Source organism: Bidens hawaiensis, unplaced genomic scaffold (assembly GCF_021521415.1).
Source record: "Bidens hawaiensis isolate Kalapana, Puna unplaced genomic scaffold, B.hawaiensis_p1.1 tig00023792_1, whole genome shotgun sequence".
In the NCBI taxonomy this organism is placed as follows: Eukaryota; Viridiplantae; Streptophyta; class Magnoliopsida; order Asterales; family Asteraceae; genus Bidens; species Bidens hawaiensis.
This window is the reverse complement of record NW_027493736.1, coordinates 317,135-337,408: the sequence shown is the minus strand read 5'-3', so window position 1 is coordinate 337,408 and position 20,274 is coordinate 317,135. Positions and strand designations below refer to the sequence as shown.

Genomic DNA, 20,274 nt, shown 5'->3' with positions numbered 1-20,274 from the left:
GACTTGCACATCAAATTTGTAAATTAATAAAAACTAACTTTTACACGTCAAAAAATTACAAACTCGGACTCTTTAGAAATTAGACTCGACGTAAAACATCATAGAATCAATGATAACTTCAACACACATAATTAATATCATGTTACAGTCGTTTTAACATGCAATTATGAATCTGTCCAGCATCAGTTTTCATCAAAAACTCAACAAACTATTAACCTATGAACTAACAATCATGCATACAACCCTAGCATATCAATAATCAACATGTTTAACAATTAGGGTTTATTATCATCATGTTCAAGCATGCAATTAATTGGTAGAATAGATTAGATATAGTGTTTAATTTACCTAGTTAGCCTATTGGATCTTCAAAACAACTTGTAAACACCTTGTATGTATGTGTGTATCGAGAGAGGGGATGGGGGGGGGGGGGGGCTGCCGTCGACCAAGAGAGGGAGGAAGGGAAAGGTTAGGGTTTATTATTTTAAGTTTTTTATATAAATTAAATAATTACAAGTTACAACTAGCACCCTAAACTTTTATCTTGTGAAATTTTAGCATAACTTGTTTATTTTCTTCATGATATGAGGTTATACATGTAAGCACCAAGTAACACATAAACGTAACACATAATTATCAAATAATTGTTTATTATATTTATTTTTTGTTCACCAACGGTTTGAGTCGACTCATGTGTGTTTCGGTGAAACTCCGAAAGACTACTTGTATAATGATTTTCATGCGTCATTTAAACCCTAATTAAATGTAATGAGATATGCGTTAACTAGAATGACATAGTTCGTGTGATCTTGCGTTTGAATTAATGGAGTTCGGATTAACGGAGTTAACCTTAAATTGACGAGTGTCACATCATTCCCATGTTGAAAGAATTTTCGTCCCGAAAATTTGTGTGACGTCGCTATGGCTGTCTGAAAAGGCAAAAATTTTCAGTTTGTCACATCATCCCCTTGTAGAAAGAAATTTCATCCCGAAATTTAATTCATAACTCTGGTGTTGTCTGACGGTTAGTCGGCTTTCGCAGTTTTCGGTGCTTGGTCAACCCTTCGAAAAGGTGAGGATACTTTTTCATCATTTGATCCTCGCGTTCCCATGTGAACTATGGTCCACGTCTTGAGTTCCAACGAACTTTAACAATAGGAATCTTGCTGTGTTTGAGTGTTTTGGTTTCCCAATCCAAAACTTCGACTGGTTCCTTGATGAAGCATAACTGTTTATCAACTTGCAACTCGCCCAAAGGGACTGCTAGTGTTTCGTCAAAAAGGCATTTCTTCAAGTTTGATACATGGAAAACATTGTGTACGCCACTGAGTTCTGCTGCTAAATCCAATCGGTATGCTACCGGGCCGATACGTTCAGTTATTCGAAATGGGCCAATATATCGTGGGTTTAGTTTGTTTCGTTTCCCAAAACGAACTACACATTTCCAAGGTGAGACTTTCAGTAAAACCTTGTCATCCACTTGGAATTCCAGAGGTTTTCGGCGCTTGTCGGCGTAACTCTTTTGGCGATCACGTGCTGCCGCCATGCGATTCCGTATTTGGACAATCTTTTCTGAGGTTTCAAGTATTAATTCAGGAGCAGTGATTTGGCTATCACCCACTTCTGCCCAGCAAAGAGGCGATCGACACTTTCGTCCGTACAATGCTTCAAACGGCGTTGCTTTAATACTTGCGTGGTAGCTGTTATTATACGAAAACTCTACCAGGGGCAAGTGGGGTTCCCAACCGTTTCTGAAATCCAATATGCATGCACGCAACATATCTTCCAAAGTTTGAATGGTGCGTTCACTTTGCCCATCCGTATGAGGATGGTATGCTGTGCTCATATCGAGGCGGGTGCCTTGTGCGTTCTGTAGTGACCACCAAAAGTGCAAAGTGAAACGGGGATCTCGATCGGATATGATTGAGACAGGCACTCCGTGTCTAGCCACTACTTCTTTCATGTAGATGCGAGCCATACTTTCCATTTTGTCCGATTCCTTGATCACTAAGAAATGTGCTGACTTAGTCAACTGGTCTACGATCACCCAGATGGTATCGCATCCCGTCGGTGTTTTGGGTAAGCATGTGATGAAGTCCATGGAAATGTGTTCCCATTTCCATATTGGAATTTCCGGTTGCTGTAACAGACCATATGGTTTCTGATATTCCACATTGACCCTTGCACAGGTTAAACATTTGCTCACGTAGGTGGCAATGTCGGCTTTCATGTTCGGCCACCAGTAAAGTACCTTCAGGTCATGGTACATTTTTTCTGAGCCAGGGTGAATGGAATATCGGGACTTGTGTGCCTCGTCCATCACCAGATTTCTCAAGTCTCCGTATCGAGGGACCCAAATCCGGTTTTCGAAATATCGGACCCCGTCCGATTTGGTTTCAAGCTGCTTCTCCATGCCCCGCATGAGTTCTGATGGGAGGTTTTCGTCTTTCAAAGCTTCGAGTTGAGCATCACGAATCTGATCAGGTAAGTTGGCATGAATCGTGAGTTGTAATTCTCGCACCCGTCTAGGCTTAACGGTTTCCTTTCTGCTGAGAGCATCGGCCACTACATTGGCCTTGCTAGGGCGGTGCTTGATGGCACAATCATAATCCTTAAGTAGCTCGACCCAACGACGTTGTCGCATGTTCAACTCCTTTTGGTCGTAGATATGTTGAAGACTCTTGCGGTCGATGTAAATGGTGAATTTGGTACCATACAAGTAATATCTCCATTTCTTAAGGGCAAACACCACAGCTCCGAGTTCCAAGTCATGGGTCGTATAGTTCTTCTCGTGTACCCGTAGTTATCGATAGGCATAGGCTATAACCTTCTCGAGTTGCATTAACACGCAGCCGAGACCCTGAATTGAAGCATCACAATGTACTTCAAAATTTTCCGTTCCCTCAGGGAGGGCTAGGATAGGCGCGCTACAGAGTTTTGTTTTCAGAAGTTGAAATGCAGACTCCTGCGCGTCACCCCAAATGTACTTAGTACCCTTGTGAGTCAGTGCGACCTCCCTTGAGATGTAAGGGTACATATAGATCCTAGCACAGGCTGTGATAGCAGCAGCTAGTTGTACAGCACCGTTCTTCGGTGGGAAAATCCCTCGACGAAACATCATTAGTAGCCAGCCAGTCCTAGGAATTGTCGCACCTCAGTCGGAGTCTTAGGTGCTTCCCAGTTTTTGATAGCCTCTACCTTGCCTGGATCGACATGGATACCACTCTCATTGATCACATGTCCTAAGAAGTGAACCTCGCGAAGCCAAAATTCGCATTTCGAGAGCTTAGCTTACAGTTGTTCCTTTTTTAGCAATTCCAGAATTAACCTCAAATGTTCTTCATGATCGGTCTTGTTCTTGGAGTAGATGAGGATATCGTCAATGAAAACAATAACAAACTTGTTGAGGTACGACTTGCAAACTCTGTTCATGAGGTCCATAAATACGGCTGGTGCATTGGTTAAGCCAAAAGGCATAACCGAAAACTCATAGTGACCGTACCGAGTTCTGAACGTCGTCTTCGAAATGTCTTCTTCGCACACTCTTAATTGATGGTAACCAGATCTCAGATCGATCTTCGAGTAGTAACTCGATCCTTGAAGTTGGTCGAAAAGATCATAAATTCGGGGTAGGGGATAGCGGTTCTTGACCGTCACCTTGTTCAGCTATCGGTAGTCGATGCACATGCGGAAAGTCCGTCTTTCTTTCGGGCAAATAGGACAGGGGCTCCCCATGGTGATGAGCTGGGTCAGATGAAACCATTATCCAACAAGTCCTGCAACTGAGTGGACAACTCCTGAAGCTCCTCCGGTGCGAGCCGATACGGGGCTGGTGCTATGGGTGCCGCACCGAGGGCTAAGTCGATTTGGAACTCGACTTGACGAATGGGTGGGAGTCCTGGAAAGTCTTCCGGGAAGACTTCGGGAAACTCTCGCACAATCGGTATGTCTTTGATCCACTTCTCCTCCTCGGGTTTCTCGATAACATGAGCTAAAATCGCCAGATGACCCTTTCGTAAATATTTATGCGCCTTCATGAGGGTGATGATGCTAGTGGTCATGCCGCTCTTCTCTCCCTGTACCGAGATGATTTCGCCAGAAGGAGTAGTGATACAAACTATCTTATCATGGCATATAATCTCAGCTCTATTCTCGGATAGCCAGTCCATGCCGACAACAACGTCGAAACTACCAAGTGTAAAGGGTAAGAGGTCGATATCGAAGGTATGACCCGACAGTTTCAACTTACATCCCGCTAGTACATGAGTTGTTTCTATAGACTTGCCGTCAGCTAATTCAACAGGAAACTTAGCATCTAACGGGGTTGGAGTTAAGTCTAAGAGTTCACTAAAGGCTTTCGGCACAAAACTCCTATCAGCTCCAGTGTCAAACAATACAGAAGCAAAACAGTCGTTTACAGGAAACTTGCCGGTAACCATGTTCAGATCTCTGCGGGCTTGGCCCAATCCAATGACAAAGGCTCTACCCTTAGTATCGCCTCCGTTGTTGTTGTTGCCTCCGTTACCCTCATTTTGTTTAATCTTAAGACAGTCTTTCCTGAAATGACCATCCTGACCACACTCAAAGCACCCTTTCGTTGTTGCAGGCTGTTTAGGAGCACCCTTTCTTGCGAGTTCTCCTCTAAAGTCCTTAGCCTGATGACCCAATTTACTGCATCGCGGACACTTGATACGGTCGCATGGGCCAGCATGGTGATAGTTGCACTTGTTACACTTCGGGTACTTTCCAGCATAGTTGCTTGAACCCTGTCCGCCACTGTTGGAACTCTGATTATTGAAGTTCCGAGCGAGTTCGGGTTTACGGTGGTGTTGTTGCTGTGGGGGGGGGGGTCGATGATTAGGACCTTGTGTTGTCAAACTTTCTCTTTCCATTCCTTGAGTTGTTGTTGTCATTGCTCGAGTTGTCAAGGGTTTTAGAGGTGTAACCTCTAGGTGGTAATGCACCTTGGGTCACTGCTTGATCCGTCAGCTTGTGGGCTATTCGGATCGCATGCTGAATAGTGGTCGGTTTGGAAGACGTCATCATACACTGAATCTGGGGTACCACACCATCAATATACATCTCAATCCTCTTACTTGGCGGGTCTACCATCTGCGGGCACATCACCGCCAGTTCGTGAGAACAGGATTCGTCGTATGTCTTCTCTTCACATGTACGAACCATCTCAATCTCCACTCTCTTAACTCGTCTGATATATTAGCTACCCCTAATCTCTCCCGAAACACAACGTTTCTAATTCAGTCTAACCTTGTGTGCCCACACATCCAGCGTAGCATTCTCATCTCTGCTACCTCCATCTTCCGCACTTTTTCCTTCTTGATGGGCCAACAATCTGTTCCATATAGCATTGCAGGTCTAACTGCTACCCTATAAAATATTCCCTTTACTTTAATTGGGAAACTCTTGTCGCATAATATACTTGTGGCACCTTTCCATCTACACCGTCCTACCTGAACTCGATGGGTCACATTACTGTCTAATTCCCCATCACTCTGAATAAATGATCCTAGATACTTGAACTTCATTACCTGTGGAACCACTTGCCCTTCAATGGTGATCTGGGCGTCCTCATTGTCATTTACTCCACCAAAATCACAGTGGAGGTACTCCGTTTTAGAGCGACTAATCCGTAAACCTTTTGTCTCTAAGGTTGTTCGCCACTCCTCTAGCCTCATGTTTAGGCCTTGTTTTCTCTCAGCAACTAACACAATATCATGGTATACATATCCATAATTATTTTTATATATTTCCTTGGGACTCCTCTACCCTCCAAGCACTCCCAAAGCACTTGTTGTGGCACGCTGTTGTAGGCCTTTTCTACATCAATAAACACCATATGCAGGTCCCGCTTCTTCTCCCTATACTTTTCCATCAATCTTCTTATAAGGTGTATTGCCTCTGGTGCAACGCCTCGGCATGAAGCCAAATTGGTTCACCGTAACCTGAGTTTCCCGTCTAAGTCTAACCTCAATCACTCTTTCCCATAAGTTCATGGTATGGCTTAGTAGTTTGATTCCTCGGTAGTTACCACAATATTGGGCGTCTCCTTTGTTCTTATAGATAGGAACTACAACGCTGCTCCTCCACTGGTCTGGCATCTTACCATATTTGAGGATGAGGATAATATTGAACAAAGTAGTTAACCACATGACTCATTCCTCTCTCAGACACTTTCACACCTCGATGGGTATGTTGTCTGGGCTAACCACCTTAGCCGTTCCCATCCTCCTAAGTGCAGTCTGAACCTCTTCCCGTGTGATCCGTCGGCAGTAGCAGTTATTCGGTTGTTGTCGTTGGAAGGTTGTGTTGTCATATTCTTCTTGGTACGCTCTCCCATTGTTAAAAAGATTGTGGAAGTAGGTTTGCCATCTTAGCTTGATGTCCTGCTCCTTGACCAGTAATGCTCATCTGTATCCTTTATGAACTTCACAGGCCCTAGATCTTGCCTTCTACGCTCCCTGGCTTTGGCAATCTAAAACATAGCATGTTCCCCCTCTTTTTTTTCTAAACGTTCATACATCCGTTTATATGCCGTGTTCTTTTGTTTCTAAACCAACTTACATGTTGTTACCAGTTTTTGGTGTTAAGATTATAAATAGAACTATTGAATGAGCCATGTATATCAACTTCATATATTCAATTATGAGGCCTAGCTACTAGCTAGCCTCAAAGTACAAAACACTATTCATAGAAGTTACAATGTTTCCATGATGGAAACCAAAATTCCTATGTTAAATGGATTTTTTAGGGATTTTGTTTTTGTTCTTTCTAAATTTTTTGCTCCTGTCAAATAGTTATCAATCCCCGACATATAACACCATAACCTAATCCAAAAACTATAGTGAAGGCCACCTGAAAAAAAAGGAAACAGCTAACTGAATAAGTATCAGCTGAACAATAACATGAAGGATTCAAACAAAATTTGTTGTTTCTAAATTTTTGTTCTTTCTAAATTTTTTGCTCCTGTCAAATAGTTACCAATCCCCGACATATAACACCATAACCTAATCCAAAAACTATAGTGAAGGCCACCTGAAAAAAAAGGAAACAGCTAGCTAAATAAGTATCAGCTGAACAATAACATGAAGGATTCAAACAAAATTTGTTGTTTCTAAATTTTTGTTCTTTCTAAATTTTTTGCTCCTGTCAAATAGTTATCAATCCCCGACATATAACACCATAACCTAATCCAAAAACTATAGTGAAGGCCACCTGAAAAAAAAAGGAAACAGCTAACTGAATAAGTATCAGCTGAACAATAACATGAAGGATTCAAACAAAATTTGTTGTTTCTAAATTTTTGTTCTTTCTAAATTTTTTGCTCCTGTCAAATAGTTACCAATCCCCGACGTATAACACCATAACCTAATCCAAAAACTATAGTGAAAGTCACCTGAAAAAAAGGAAACAACTAACTGAATAAGTATCAGCTGAACAATAACATGAAGGATTCAAACAAAATTTGTTGTTTCTAAATTTTTGTTCTTTCTAAATTTTTTGCTCCTGTCAAATAGTTACCAATCCTCGACATATAACACCATAACCTAATCCAAAAACTATAGTGAAGGCCACCTGAAAAAAAGGAAACAGCTAACTGAATAAGTATCAGCTGAACAATAACATGAAGGATTCAAACAAAATTTGTTGTTTCTAAATTTTTGTTCTTTCTAAATTTTTTGCTCCTGTCAAATAGTTACCAATCCCCGACATATAACACCATAACCTAATCCAAAAACTATAGTGAAGGCCACCTGAAAAAAAATGGAAACAGCTAACTGAATAAGTATCAGCTGAACAATAACATAAAGGATTCAAACAAAATTTGTTGTTTAAATTTAGAAAATATGAAACAGTAAACTGTAAACCCCAAATCCTTTTTAACGGGGAAACTAATCTTTTAGTGCTAAGAAAGTACTTTGATCGAACACAAAGTCTATTTAAAATGGGACATCGTTATAACTAGTAGAGCCTTCATTATAATGAAGAGAGGCCTAATTTAGAGAGAAATATGTTTATACTCTTTTAATAAATAGAACACGCACAAACATATTTAAGTTTTAGTGGTAGTTAGCTTACGGGTAGTGGGTATTGAATGAGCATTAATTATAATGTACGTAAGTCATTTATTTTTGAACGACGCATATCTAGTGTATTATGGCATATTACTTTTCAAATTTAGAGAGTGTCGTTCTCCTACTCTGGACCGATATGTTGTCCTACTCTAGCTCGACTTGGGCGTTCACTAGGAAACCATACCGCTGATTGTTACTTAACAACATTGTAAAATCACAAGAGCAAAACTCTCTTTCGTAACATACGATGGGACAATAACTACCGCCGACTGCTACTTGAAAGTTGTTGTGCCATCACAAGAGTATAAATGTCTTGCGTAACATACGGTGGGACGACGGGTGGGTTCGTAAGACCTAACTCAAATCCTTCATTGCCATAATTCTTTAAAAGTAACACAAGTAGGGATCGAAGTTGAGTCTCTGAAGAACTCAAGCCTTCGGCCATATGCTGAAAAATTTATAAAAAAAAACAAAGAAAAACAGAAAGAAAAAAAACGCTGAAATGTTAATTTTGATTCCTCTCTAATATCTTATAGTTTCTTTCGACCAACAAATAACCATTGGAACAACATCAGCTTTTTAAACCCTCAAAATGGTTGAGCCACCTCTATAACAAGGTTTTGAGTCGGACATTTTAACTCTTCTAATAAACGAGTATTATGGTGGTATTAAAATTAAGCGAGTTGAGTTGTTTAAATAGGCATTTTTCATAAAAAAAAATTATTTCTAAAAGTAGTTTAGAATGTGATTTTTAATTTATTACATTTACCTTTTCCTTATGGGTGTTTATATAAAGTCTTTCTAGTAGTAAGATGTTGAAATTAAACTACTTCTTTTCATGGCTTCCATCCTCTTGCAAACCTTCTCCTTTGTATACTTATTACTCTTTCTAACATGCTTCGCATCATTGTTCAGCCATGATGAAGAGTGTTCAGCATTGTTTGAATTTCAGCAAACCATTCTTCATCGAAATTATGATGCTTTTCAGAAGTTAGATTCTTGGAAAAAGATCAAAAGCAATACATCAGATTCTGATTGTTGTTTGTGGGATGGTGTGGTGTGTAGCGATAAGGGCCATGTGGTCGGGCTTGACTTGAGCAGAAGCTCTCTCAGTGGAACTATAAACTCTAGTAGTACCTTGTTCAAGCTTGTTCATCTTCAGGTGCTCAACCTCTCTATGAACAACTTTTTTGAATCTCAAATCCCCTCGGAGATTGCCCATCTAAAGCAGTTAAGAATCCTTGATCTCTCAAATTCTCAATTCAATGGCCAAATTCCAAATGAAATATCTCACCTTAAACAACTTTCCTGGTTAGATCTATCATGGAATCCCCTGAAGCTTCAAAGCCATGGCCTTGAGTACTTGTTGCAAAACATGACCAGACTCGAAAACCTCCATCTCTCTGGGGTGGACCTTAGTTCCTCCGTACCTCGTTTCTTGGCCAATTTTTCTTCCTCGAGGTCTATAGAACTCGATAACTGTGAGCTTTGAGACGAATTTCCCTTGGAAAATTTTCACTTACCGAAATTGCAATATCTTCGCATGAGAAACGATTCCAATCTCATTGGTTCCTTGCCTGAATTTCATAACGACAGCTTACTTCAGCATCTCACGCTGGATTTTACAGGTTTTATTGGGATAATGCCAGAGTCCATAAGAAACCTAAACCATTTGGAACACCTATCCCTCATAAGTTGTCATTTCTCAGGGCGTATTCCAAGTTCACTCCCTAACTTGACGCAACTAACTTACTTGTCTCTTAATTCAAATGAGCTGATCACCGGATTAGTCCCTTCATTGGCAAGTCTTTCGAAACTCACTGTTTTGGCACTTGGAAAAAATAGTTTTGAGAAAGGAAGCGTGTATGATTGGATAAACAAACTTACTAAGCTTGAGGTATTGGATCTGAGTTATATGAACATAGAAGGTGAAATCCTACCCTATCTTGTAAATCTAACCAAACTTAGATTTTTGACAATGGAAGATAATTTTATTTCTGGTCGTCTTCCATCTTCATTTATGAACCTCACCCAACTAAGAACTTTAAGCCTTGAGTATAATCAATTGCAAGGACACATTTCAAGTTCGTTTTTGAATTTCAAAAGTCTCAAAGATCTTTCTATAGGTTATAACAATTTTAGCGGCACGGTGAACCTAGATTCATTTTTAGGACTCAACAAACTCGAAAATTTGATTTTAGGTGGTAATAGCTTGTCATTTGTAACCAAAAACAACTACACCAATGAAACCCTACCCGAATTGGAATATCTGAATATGGTGTCATGCGACTTGAAGGAGTTCCCATCTTTTTTGCGCTTCCAAATGAAAATGGAAGTTCTATTTCTTGACAACAATGAGATTAAAGGCCTCATGCCACATTGGATTTGGAATAACAGCCAAGAAACATTACGAATGATTGACCTTTCAAGCAACTCCATCACTGGCTATCATCAGCACTCTCGTTTTCTCCCATGGATTCGTTTGGAAGTATTTGAGATGAAATATAATCAGCTACAAGGGCAGCTTCCAACTCCTCCACACACCATCGTCTTTTATGATGTTTCGAACAATAATATAATAGGAGAAATACCACCATGGATATGTGAAATGAAATCCCTTCAATTCCTAGATTTGTCTTCAAACAAGATTGAAGAGGTATGTACCCGCCTCAACACCGAGCAAGGCGGGTCAACCCACAAGATAAACACATTATGAAGGCACAAAGCCAAAACCTATGCGCATGGCGCATACAAAACATGCTCAGGCATCATATGCCCAGGCACACATATGCTCGTGCATCACATATGCGCGCGGCGCATATCACATGCTCGTGCATATCACATCTGCCCAGGCACACATATGCTCGCGCATCACATATGTGCGCGGCGCACCAGCGCGCGGCGCATATCACATGCTCATGCATATCACATCTGCGCATGAAATATCTGCGCGTGAGAATAAAGAGAAGACCTCGCGCATCCTCAGGATGGGCGCATATCACACATGCACATAATCGACCTCGTCCTTATCCAAATCAGGATTAGGGCAACCTTGATTGTGCACGTCAGACAACCTTCCAGAAGGCATCTTTTTAATGAGTAAGAATATGCTGATGTTGACAGCTGCCAAATGAAAGGTCGACAACTCAGCATGACACATGTGCTACCACGTGATTACAACCAACTAGAAAGCGCCAGGTGTCCCAGAGGACACGTGGCGCAGTGCGATTGGAGGAGGCCAACGAGGTTGAGCCTAATCAGTGGAAACCCTAGCACTATAAATACAGCATCAACTCCACTTTGATGGACACATTCATACTCAATCATTGACAGTTACAGACATTGATTCACATTGAAGCATATTCAATTACATTCACTGACAGACAGCCCTAGTCAGTTACTTTCTCATACACAGAGAGACAATCACATAATCATACAGAGTAACATACAGTATTCAGCTATTAAGCAATACTCTCCCAATTCCCTTACTCTCACATTATTATCTTCTCCTACACATACTTATTCTCACGCCGGAGGGTTACCCCAAAGAGGACCCCTCTGTCCCTTTCCGAGGGGTAAGTAACGGCGCTGTTCATTTTGTAGGTGGAAGAACACTGATCCAGAAGAACCATCGGTGAAATAGTATAATCACACCCGAGGAAAGTAGATCTGCTACCAGTGAGTAGATCCACGTTTCTTCAAAGATGACTGGAACCCTTCCTCCATGTTTTGAAAACTTAAAACAGTTCGTTGTTGGTTTTAGATCTGAAACGAAATAATTTTCATGGGCCAATGATGAATACATGTAAACAAGGAAGCCATGTTAAGGAGATTGATTTGAGCGAAAATCGTTTTACCGGACAAGTGTCAAAATCTTTGGCTAATTGTACCAATTTAGAGTTTCTCTCTCTTGCAGATAACTCTTTTAAAGATGTTTTTCCTCTCTGGTTGGGAGCTCTTTCCAATCTGCAAGTGCTTATCTTGAGGTCCAACAAGTTTTATGGGGCAATTCACGGTCTTTCAATTAGTAGTTCACCGTTTCTCAAGTTACGGATCATAGACATTTCCAACAATAATTTTAGCGGTAAATTGTCATATAGATCATTCCAAACGTGGAATGCAATGAGTTTTTCCGGATGGATCGTCTCCTATGGGAAACCTGTTTCATTTCAATCTTTATATGACCGTTGCTACGATCCAATACTCAATGACGTTAACAAACAAAGGTGTTAAAAGAGAGTACGAGAAAATTCTAAGCATATTCACAGCCATCGATCTCTCATGTAACAACTTTGAAGGGCCAATCCCACAATCACTCCAGGATCTTCATGGGCTTGAATCTCTTAATCTTTCCCACAACCAATTTACCGGGCGTATCCTGCCATCCTTGGGAAACCTAAAGAATCTTGAATCTTTGGATCTTTCCCAAAACGAGTTATCAAGACAAATCCCACAACAATTGTTGCAACTTGGCTTCCTTGCTATTCTGAATGTGTCCTTCAACCACCTTGACGGGCGCATACCGCAAGGGAAACAGTTCAATACATTTGAGAATAATTCCTACTTGGGCAATCCGGGATTGTGTGGGAAACCATTATCCAAAGAATGTGAAAATTCAAATGCATCAACCGTACTTCCAGTTCCAGCAACAAGCAGCGATGAGTATGAGTCTCTTTTGCCAAGTAACATAATCGATTGGATGGTAATATTATTGGGAGTCGGAAGTGGTCTGGTAATTGGAATTCTTATTGGGAACTTTCTATTTGCAAGGTATGGTAATTGGCTCCTTGAACGATTCGGTGTCGTGAGGAAGCACAGATGGGTAAGGCCATTAAGGAACACGAGGAAAAACTAATGTGCTTTCTGATTTTAATTTCCAAGATGAATAATAGCAATATATGCTTCTTCTTAATTATATGTTTTATATCGTGTAATATGTAAGTGTACTCGGTCACAACAAATGTGTGCTATATTGTTTTTTTCTCAATTTTCTGAATATCTAATGTTTTTTTACTTTTCTGTATGAGTTTGTGTACACTATATAAACCGAACTTTGTGGAAATATATACCTGCAGGGATCTTTAGTCGATGCGCATGCAAAATGTGGAAGTTTTGGTTGTATGGAATACAATGTTGTCAGGTAATGTTACAGAAGTATAGATATAAAAATGCATTGGGGATTTTTGGAATCCATGCAAAATGAAGTATTATTACCTAATGAAATCACCAATAACACATTGGTTTCTTGGTATGCAAGAAGCGGCGACAAGAACAACTGTTATATGTTAATTTCCTAGATGGTAATCGTAGGTTTGAAACCAAATATAGTGTCATTTAATGTTCTTATATCAGAAATTTCAACTATACGGGCTGGCCAATGAAACGTTAAAGGCGTTTAGAAACATGCAATCATCTTTCAAGAACAGTTAAATATGCAGCTGAATCATGTGACGGTTACTGGTGTGCTTGCAACTTTTGCTGATCTACGCCTTTATCGCAACGGTTTTCTATCTAGTGTGTTGGTTGATATCTATGGGAAATGTCATGACATTAATTTAACAACCAAAGTGTTTGTTAAAACCGAGAGAGAAAAATACAGTTGTTTATAAACTCGTTAATTTGAACAAAATGCCTTTTTACTAGAAACATGAGAAGTACAAGTACAGCATAGATATAGTATTCGAAACCATATATAATCTCATCCGCATTAAGTTTAAGTTTTTATTAAATAAAATAATAATTTTCACATTTTACGCGCGACATGCTTTCTCTTCGGGTACCATAATGCGTAGTTCTGTAACAAGATACTGTAAGGTACCTTACATCGAATCCTCACCAATGGCTATCAAGATTGTAAATCTTTTAAATTATGCTACCAGAAGGAATCAACGCGTCTTTGATAACTGTCACGATCCCGCTTTTAATGAAGTACCCTTCCGTTTCTCGTGCTGCTTCTTGAATGTTATCACTGTTTATAATCTGTCATCACAAAAGGAAAGATGCTAACAATGAAATGGTAGTAATTTAGAAGTAACAATATCGAATGTTATCGCTGTTTATAATCTTGTCTTTTTTTCACAGATTAAAATTTGCATATGTCGCATCTGATTTGGGCATTGTTTCTGTTTCATGCAATTTGATTCATTTGACACGTTATGAATGGACCGTGACGCGAAGACATATTGATAATTAAACGTGTTAAAATTGCCACGTATCTGTGCATTGAACTAAAATAAATGTTACGACAAGTTACCTTCACATTGTCCCCAATGCGTGCGTTCTTGTCAATGATAGCTCTTTTGATATGAGTGTTCTTTCCAATACCGATCGGAACACTACCTTTTGCAGCAAGAAGCCTTCTGTCAGCATCAGTCTAGACCATAAAAACATGTTATCAGTTTCAATAATATATGTAATGTTAAAAATATTAATGATGTAATTATTACCTCATAATAATCTGCTCCCATAAGCAATGAATCTTCAATTACCGCACCTTCAGCTATGCAAGATCGAAGCCCAACGACAGAATGATGAATTTTGCAGTTCTGCATAACCATTATTGTTATAATACAATAAATTTAATCATATTTATTATACATTTATTTATCACACTCAAGAAAAATGGATAAAAACATTGGTGTGTCGGTTTGACCCGTTTTGACCCAAACCCATGTTGACCCATTGACTAACCAGAACCATTATTTTCTAACCTTAATCACACACCCTTCACCGATAACACTATCGGTGACATCAGCATCGAGCATCTTGGAAGGAGGCAAGTATCGCGGTTGGGTGTAAATTGGGGGCCGAACGATCATAGAAGCTACATTAAGCATTCAAGAACACAAGAGTTTTATAATAGTGAAAAAGAAACATTAATAATGTTTTTTTAAATAATAATATTACCTGAAATCTGGTACTGGTTTTTTTGTAATTCCTAAATTGGCATTATAAAAGGCCTCAATTGTACCAATGTCTTCCCAGTATCCGTCATAAAGATAAGCTTGTACCTATGCATATATATAAATTATTAGTTCACATGCTATCGCAAAAAACAAAAAATGAAAATGAAAAATTAGCCTTATTGCTATCTGTAATCTGATAACAATAAAATATCAGTAAAATCTGACAACAATAAAATATGCCCCTTACATTTTTTTAAATTAAATACATTCCTAGTAACATATATATATTCTCTGACACATATAAGTTAAATGTAATAGATACTGTTGTTTAATCAAAGATTTTGGATTATTATAATTTTTTATCAGGAGTTACTAATAGGAGAGTTCATGATCAACCGGTCCGGTTCAGCCGGTTTTGGTGAAATTCCGGGCCAAACCGCCAGCTACGGTTTCGGAGAACCACAAACCAAACCAGCCGGCTTGGATGTGTGAGTCAGACGAGCTGAACCTACCAGATTTTATATTATATTTTTTCAAAAAAATTAGTTTTTATTAATAAAATAAAAAACTGATAATGGTTGATGATGATAAAACATGTACATATTCCAAAAATTAAAAAGATATATAAATAATAAAAGTTAAAGATTGGTTTGCTTACACGGCTGGTTCAAAACCGAACCGCTAAAAGCAGCAAATCACAAAAACCAAACAATGAACCAAACATCTGGATTTCAAACCAGCCGACTTGTTTCGGTTTAGGCGATTTGGTCGGTTTCAACGCTTCCCTGTTATTAATAAATAATAAATTCGAACAAAAAATAAAGAAACAAAAGCTAAAGAAAGAAATATACCCTTAGCCCAATAGAAGTTGCTCCAGGAATCACTTCACTTCCAAAATCATTAGCTCCAGGGAACTTATCTTTAAGCAAATTCAACATCACATCTTTACTAACAACATAAATACCCATACTAGCAATATAAGGCATTTCTTTAGCTCTCTCTTCGTCAAGTCCCAAAATTGTAGTATCAACTTTCATAGCTTTCAGTTGTTCTCCTTTCGGTTTCTCAGCAAACTCAATTATGCGCCCTTCTTCGTCAATCTTCATCAAACCAAACGCAGTAGCACGTTTCTCATCCATTGGCAGAGCAGCAACAGTGATGTCAGCATCGGTTTCTCTGTGAGCTTGAATAAATCTCTCGTAATCCATACGGTATAGGTGATCTCCAGCAAGGATGAGAAACTCTAGAACATTATGCTCTTCAAACAGCCATAAATACTGCCTTACAGCATCAGCAGTACCCTGTAACCATTAAAACATATTATGATATAGCCGAGATTAATATGGTAAATGCAGATTAAGTATATTTGATTCATAATTACTTGAAACCAGTTTGGATTTTCAGGACTCTGTTGAGCAGCAAGGACTTCAACAAACCCTTCATTCTTGTAACCACCCATGTTACTTGCATATGCGCGTGACAGGTGGCGATTGAGGGATGCAGAGTTAAATTGTGTGAGAACATAAATCTTGGATATATTGCTGTTCAAGCAGTTGCTGACAGGAATGTCAATAAGCCTGTAGTTTGCTCCTAAAGGAACAGCAGGCTTTGCTCTCTTTTTTGTTAAAGGATACAGGCGCGTACCAGCTCCACCTCCAAGTATTATCCCCAAAACACTCTGGAGAAATCATACAAGCAATTAAACAAATTTAACATCTTGAACAAAAATGAAACCTCATTGTGATGCTATCATTTGAAATGCAATAAAATAATAAAGATATTGCTATGCATTCACAGCTCAATGTATGATTGCATCTGTTTATATCTATCTATATATATCACATAAAGGCGTCTTCTATATGGAGGACATTAAACCATTAACAAATCATATCCAAATCATAGTTTATCTAATTTTTTTCCATTTATTATGAATTCAGCAACTCTGTTATCCACAAACAATATACGATTTGCCTAGGATATTAAATCATGTATCTGGAGGTGTGCATGAAACCGAAAAAACCAATCAGAAACCGAAAAATCGATGGTTAAACGATTTTGATAAGTATCAAATAACGTAGTAGTTTGAATACAACGGCAATAACATTTATACATACGTACACATATACGGTCAATCAACCGTTTAATGGCAATTAACAATCAACCGCTGTTGAACTTTTAATGACTAATTAACTAACAGTCGTCATCTAACTAAAAATAATGTTAACTTTAATATTAACAGATATTAGGTTGCATTCATTAATTAATCATGATATTAAATTATTAATAAAGTTAAGCTAATTAACGTATGTTTACTGAACTAGATCTAAACATAATTCGAGCTCAAGACACCTAAAATCTAAACCAAATCGCTACAACGGATCATAACCTACACGATCATGCTGAGAATAAAACAGAGGAAAATGAGGATCATAATATTAATAATTATTTTCTACATGACCTCTGATCCTCTACTTCTATTGAATTTTTAGTAATTTGTATCCATATAACTTTCTAAAACCTTCATAATACTCTCTCTGAACAAGTTAACACCAATAACAATGTATTTGTACTCCACTAGATCAAACAGAATTTAAGCTCAAGTCACCTAAAATTTAACCTAAATCGGTACAGCTGAGAATAAAACAGAGGAAAATGATAATTGATAAGTCATAACTATTAGCTGTTTAATGCGACTAACAGTCATTATCTAACTAATATATCAAATTGGGTTACATACAATAATAATAATATAATCTAGTTGAGCTAATTATCGTAATTGCACTAAAGTAGATCAAAACAGAATTCAAGCTCAAATCACCTAAAATTTAACCTGAATCGCTACAATGAGAGTATAACAAAGGAAAATGATAAGTCATAACTATTATCTGTTTACCGGTTAATTAACCGACTAACAGTCATTATCCAACTAATGCATCAAATTAGGTTACATACAATAATAAATAAATAATAATAATAATAAATAATAATAATAATAATAATAATAATAATAAAAAAGTTAAGCTAATTAACGTACTTGTACTCTACTAGATCTAAACCGAATTCGAGCTCAAATCTCCTAAAACTTACCTAAAAGCATATAATGATATACCGATAAGTCACAACTAGTAACTGACTAACTGTTTAACAGCTAATTAACGGACTAACAGTCATTATCCAACTAAAGCATCAAATTAGGTAACACAAAATAATAATAAATAATAAAGTTAGATTTAATATTAACAGAAAGTTTTTGAATATGGTTCAAAAAGTTGCGCATAGTAACGTATCAGCCCATAAGAATCGAAACTTTGTTTTTAGTAGGATTGGGTTTGCTATCCAAAAGTTGGTTGCGGCGCAGCTTGTTGCCCGCTTACCTGCCACTTCATTGTAAATCATTTGGATGTTTCAACATAATTAAAGATTTCAATTGATCAAAAAAAAATTAGGAATATTAACAGAGATTAGGTTACATACAATTAAAAATAATAACAAATTATAACAATAATAACAATAATAATAATAATAATCTAGTTAAGCTAATTAATGTATATGTACTTATGTAGTCACCTATATCTAAACAGAATTCAAGCTCAAACCACCTAAAATTTAACCTAAATCGCTAAAGCAAAATATAACCTACCTAAAAGCATATAACGATCATACTAATAATAAATAAAACAGAAGAAACTATTATCTGTTTAACCACTAATTAACTGACTAACAGTCATTATCTAACTAATCTACTTACATACAATAAATAAATAATAATAATAATAACTTTAAGCTGATTAACTATAAATGTACTCAGCTAGATCTAAACAGAATACGACTTCAAATCACCTAATAATAAAATTCAACCTAAAATCACAAGACGATCATATATATATATAAACAAAATATAATTCATATTATTCTATACCTGACTAGCGTCAGGATCAAGGCATGTCTGCGAATTTTTGGAATCGGAAACGGACTTAGGCGAGACGATGACGTGGCGTCTGGTTACAGAACGACGTCGTGTGGCGAACGAAGCGGAAGGTATTTTGTCGCCGGAGAGGTTAGACGATGAGAATGATAAGGACCGGCAGGATGAAGATGATGTCATGTTTCTCCGGCCGGTGGAGTTGAAGAAATGCGGTGGAGTTAGTGATCCGATTGCTGCTGCCGCTGCCGCTGCCGCTGCCATTGATGAATGAATGGTGAATGATGAGGTGGTGAGGTGAAAGTGTGAAAGTGAAGTACTCGTGAAGTGTGTGAGTGTGATAGATCTGGTAAACTATAACTACTCCCTTGGGGATATCTAGACTGACTTTGCTTTATTCCCCTTTTGCCCTTGGTTAGAGCTTATTTTATTATTATTATTATTAGACCGGTCGCTATGGGGCTCCGAAGGGTGATGTGGCGGGCACCGTTGGGCGCGGAACACCGCTGTGGGGTGCGGTCCAACCAAGGGCGCCGAGGGAAAGGTGGTTGTGACGTTGGGCGCGGATGAGGATTGGATGGTGGGGCCCTCTCTCTATATCTCTCAAACACACATACATACATATGTATATATGTATTAAAGGGGCGTCGAAGCCCCCGCACCATAGAGGGGCGACTTTCGGGTGGGGCTTCGAAGCCCCCAGTGCCCACGTGGCGCTTACGTAGCACTGTGGAGGGGCTTCGAAGCCCCTCACCATAGCGAATAGTCTTATAACTATTGTTATTATTCTTAGGTGTATTTTTGTCATTGTCGGTCTCAACTAATAAATTATCTCATTTTTTAACCATTGGCGAAGGATAGTTGAGGCCCGGGATGGCCCGGATCCCTCCGTTTTTTTTCCGCAGTAGTTTAAATTTACCTTTTTATGTCCGATATTTTTTATATGTAGTGTAAATTTACTTGTTTTCAACCAAAAATTTGATCCGGGCCCCCTCCGTTTAGGGTTTTTCTAATGTGTATTTTCGTTCGGCCCCCTGGACATCTTCGTCCAAGCTTCGCCACTGCTTTTAACTTATTTGTTTTCAATGGTCCACAACTAACAGAATTTTAACGTCGTTAGTTGTAGGTTACCGGAAAAACGTTTTTGGTCGAAATAAACATTTTCGTCTCAACTATTTTTGCAACCTTGGATCGAAGCTTTTAGGAATTTTTTTCTATTAAAGCCTCAACTGTTGAGGTTGTCGGAACCCTAGAACCATCACGGAATCGGTTGGTGGTGTTCAAGTTAAGTTTTCCGACAAAAAAATATGGCTTTTCCGGGCAAAACTTTTTTTCGGAGACCATCAAGTAACGG

At 38.6% G+C, this 20,274-nt stretch overlaps 2 pseudogenes across 1 annotated transcript; one reads left to right on the top strand and one right to left on the bottom strand.

Moving 5' to 3' along the window:
* The first annotated feature begins 9,106 nt into the window (after window positions 1-9,106).
* LOC143568028 (receptor-like protein 6) lies at window positions 9,107-13,256 on the top strand (annotated as a pseudogene).
* Window positions 13,257-13,716: 460 nt separating this feature from the next.
* LOC143568024 (glucose-1-phosphate adenylyltransferase small subunit, chloroplastic/amyloplastic-like) lies at window positions 13,717-19,158 on the bottom strand (annotated as a pseudogene). The gene is made up of 8 exons (XR_013141512.1): window positions 18,918-19,158; window positions 16,380-16,676; window positions 15,850-16,299; window positions 15,000-15,103; window positions 14,804-14,916; window positions 14,540-14,638; window positions 14,347-14,466; window positions 13,717-14,072 (listed from the first exon to the last, which is right to left on the bottom strand). The product of XR_013141512.1 is annotated as a glucose-1-phosphate adenylyltransferase small subunit, chloroplastic/amyloplastic-like (transcript).
* Window positions 19,159-20,274: the final 1,116 nt, after the last annotated feature.